The 3,758-nt window shown below is 45.3% G+C and overlaps 2 pseudogenes; both read right to left on the bottom strand.

Annotated features, from left to right (window-relative positions):
- Positions 1 to 914: 914 nt before the first annotated feature.
- LOC139388139 (uncharacterized) lies at positions 915 to 2,251 on the bottom strand (annotated as a pseudogene).
- A 2-nt stretch (positions 2,252 to 2,253) lies between these two features.
- On the bottom strand, positions 2,254 to 3,062 carry LOC139387805 (uncharacterized; annotated as a pseudogene).
- Between the last annotated feature and the right edge of the window lie 696 nt (positions 3,063 to 3,758).

Here is a 3,758-nt window from a genome sequence, read left to right as displayed (position 1 = left end):
GTGTCAAGAAGCAGTGTGGCTTGGTTGGGTTGTGTTTCGGAGGACACACAGCTCTTGACCTTTGTCTCGCCCGAGTCCGTACGGGAGTTGCAGTGATGAGACAAGACTGTAACTACCAATTGGATACCATGAAAAGGGGGTAAAGAGAAAACTAAATAACTACTTTCTCACGGCACTGTACTTTCATTTATTTTTTAAAACTGGTACAGTAATCTACTCATCACTTACGCTATCTCCAGACTAGTCTTGTGAGGGTTCATAGTTTGTGGGCCAAAACGTTCGGCCGCTACTGACATTTTCGTGAGAAGACTGATTTTCAGGATGTCTCATGGTCTGACAAACACCGCTATAGCTCTGCCACCTTTCATCGCAGATGGGCGACGTTGGCGGATTGAAACGCAGTCCAAGCAAAAACACAGAACTTGTATCTCTATCTTAAATTGATGGATTTTGATGGGGATTTGTTTTATAATGCTAATTAAATTCCCACTTGTTACAGGTGGGCTATTGTAAAATTCACAGTAGTTTACTGTAGTTAATCCATCACACTCACTGAAATGATGGTCTGGTAGGAAAGTGATTATTACAATTACATAGTTATCTAGAGACAAAATCTTATTGTTCTTTGCTTTTAAAAACAGCACATATATATTTATACATTTTACACACAAAAACATTATAAAAGCATAACAAAAAGCATTTGAATATTACATTTACATTTGTTAAAAAGTACATGTTAAAAACAATAGAAACAACCATGAATAAAAGTACATTTTCTTGTGAAAGCCATTTAAAATGTATACAATTTATTTTACAAAGTTAAAACAATTTTAAGACATGAAAATATGTTAAAAAGTCACTTTGTTAAAAAAAGCTGTCTTCGGTCCTTTGCACAGGTAGGCGCCGCAGCGCTGTCAGGCCATGACCGCCGGGACCTTGGGTGTTGTGGGGGACCCTTCGCCTGGGGTCGAGGCCCCCTTTTTTCCATACCACCCCAGGGTTTCCGTGGCTACCATGGTCACTGCCTGCGGGGTGGTCTCTACTCGTTTTGCTACCAGCAGGTTGTGGGAGGACCACAGTGCATCCTTCAGACACATGAGAGGGGGCCAGACCTTGGTGAAGACCTTCGGTGGAATAGGCCTTCGACCCACGCCATACAGCATGAGCTGGGGCATTAGGTCTTCCCCTGCTGGCAGACATGGGGAGATCAGGGGGCCTGCTTCCTTCCACATGTCCCTGGCGGCTCTGCACTCCCAGAGCAAGTGACTCTCCGACTCATCTTGGCCGCAGTCTGGTCGGGGGAATGTGGGTGTCCTCGCCATGCCCAGGGAGTGCATAACGGTCCTGACCAGGAGGATCCCATGGGCGACCATTCCAGGACAGGTCCCGGTGTTGGTTCAGCAGAGCAGGATGGGCCACGTTGCGCCAAACCGACACACTGGTGTCCAGTGCTCCTGCAAAAGAGAGAAAAGAGAGCGATGTTTAGTTAAAACCGTGACTGCCTCTTTCTCCAGTTTAAAATGTCTTAAAACCTTTTGGAGCTGGACATAGTGTGTGGGGAGCAGGAAAGATACTGGGGCACGCAGGTCAACTGGGATCAGCCTCAGGGTCCTGAGGTAAGATCCCAGCCAGAACCGTGCGAGGGCCTGGGTCTGGTTGTTGACCGGGGAGGTGGCAAAAGTGAGATGTAACACTGTGTATTGGCTGCCCAGGAACAAGTAGTGGTCAGGCAAGCCTTTTACCCCCCTTGGACTTGGGCCTCTTGACCACCTCCCTCTTCAGCCTCTCCCACTTGCTTAACCACAGGAATTGAAAGACCATCCATTCCAGCGCTAAAATAGTTCTTTGTGGGATAAAAACAGAACTGATTAATAAAAGCACAGGTAAAATCACAGCTTTAATGATTAAAACCTTGCCCTCAAAAGTCATCTGTCGAATCCCCAAAAACCCAATCTCTTTAAAACCCAATCTCTTTCTTACGGTCCCCAGGATCCCACTCCAGTTGCCGCTTCCTCCTCCCTCTCGGTCAAACTTTACCCCCAGTACTCTTATGTCAGTCATTTTAACTGTCAGTGATAGTCTGATCAAGTCTGGGTCTGCCTACGGTCCGAAAAAGTGGTCCTCTGTTCAGTCTTGCCCGAGATGCTCGTCTGTACCAGTCAGTCCTGTCCAGGGTCCTGTTGACAGATAACAGGTCGGTGCATAAAATGTTAACGTCGCCCATGTAAAATACGCACTTGGCGGTGCATGTGTGTCAAAAAAGTCCTGTAGTGTCTGCCACTGGCTGAACCGCTACCTGTACTGACTAACGACTCTATCATCTTCTAAAAGCGAGCAGTTCAGTTTCCAGGGCCCTCTTCCCACAGTCACTCCAGACGTTGGTGAAAGGGTGCACGCATTACGTGATCTGAGAAGAAAGTAGGGGTTCTAGCATCAGTTGGGGGACAGTCCCGGGTAAACATATAGTCAATGCGAGAGGCTCTGGTGCCTTCACCAATGGTCCAGGTGAAGCCCTCCTCTCTTGGATGCAGGGTTTTAAAACAGTCAGTCAGTTTAAAATCCCTGCACAGCCCTTGCAATAAAACACTTGACCTATCTACCTTACAATCCTCTCCTGTCTGCTCTACTTAAAACAGTTGAAATCCCCACCCACCACTAGAGGATCCCTGCCTAGCATGTGGGACTGTAGGTCTTCTAAAAGTGCACACCGGTCGTGTTTATTGTTAAATCATACACATTTAGCACATTAAAATCCCTCCCATAAAAGTGCAATTGGCTAAAAGAGCACGCCCAGCAACCACCACGTGCTCCCCCTCACCACCACCTGTGGGGTCTTGATTAAAATAGCAACACCATCATTTTTATTAAAATTGGATCCACTCCAAATGAAAGGCCCGTGCTGCCACTTGTCCTCCCATTTGCCATAAGAGGAAAAAAAGGGTAGACCACACCCTGTAATAAAAACATCTGAATTAAACCTTTCTAAAAAATAATAAAAACCGACTGTCTTCGTGTCTCTGTTTAGCACTCCTTACATTAATAGTGGTGATGTTAATAGCCATAAAAGGGTGAGTAAAAACAGTGCTAAAAAGAAAGGCATTTGGAACAGTTAAAAGGGGTTACTTATCAGGTACCTTCTCTCCCTCCCTCCAGGGTAAAGGGGAGTGGTAGGGAGAAGAGGTTAAAACGGGATTTAAAAAGGAGATTTGGTTGCAGGAGTTGGTGTGGGAAGGTTCTGGATTCTTCCTCCCCCTGGGAGCTCTCCCAAAACTAACTCAAGCACAACTTCCCGGGTACTCTCAGGCCTACGATCGCCACTGTTAAAGGTACTACACTACACTTGATCTTAGCCAAAAGGCAGAGAAGCAGTAATAAATGCACATGTCAGCCTTAAAACAAAGCTGCAGATCTGACAGTGTATAGGCTCACTGTTTATAAACAGAGTTTTTTTTAACTGGTCTCCTCTTATAGGAGACCAAAAACAGCTAACTGAAAGCCACGCCTAGAATAAGCCACACCTGCAATCCTCTGATTGGAAGCATACTGTACAGTGGCAGCCAATCAGTAAGTAATGTGCATGTTGTCAACGGAACAGTCAGTGAGTACATTTAAATGCACACCAATAATTTGATATTAAACTAATTATGGGAGTAGGCAGATTACGCAATAATCATGTAAACACCTCACTCTGCTTATCTTAATCAGCGTAAAGTTCAAATCTAAGTTTGTTTATCAATCTTTTTAATTATTGACACCTC

The sequence above is a fragment of the Oncorhynchus clarkii genome, chromosome 29 (assembly GCF_045791955.1).
Source record: "Oncorhynchus clarkii lewisi isolate Uvic-CL-2024 chromosome 29, UVic_Ocla_1.0, whole genome shotgun sequence".
Lineage (NCBI taxonomy): Eukaryota > Metazoa > Chordata > Actinopteri > Salmoniformes > Salmonidae > Oncorhynchus > Oncorhynchus clarkii.
This window is presented reverse-complemented; position numbering and strand designations above follow the sequence as displayed.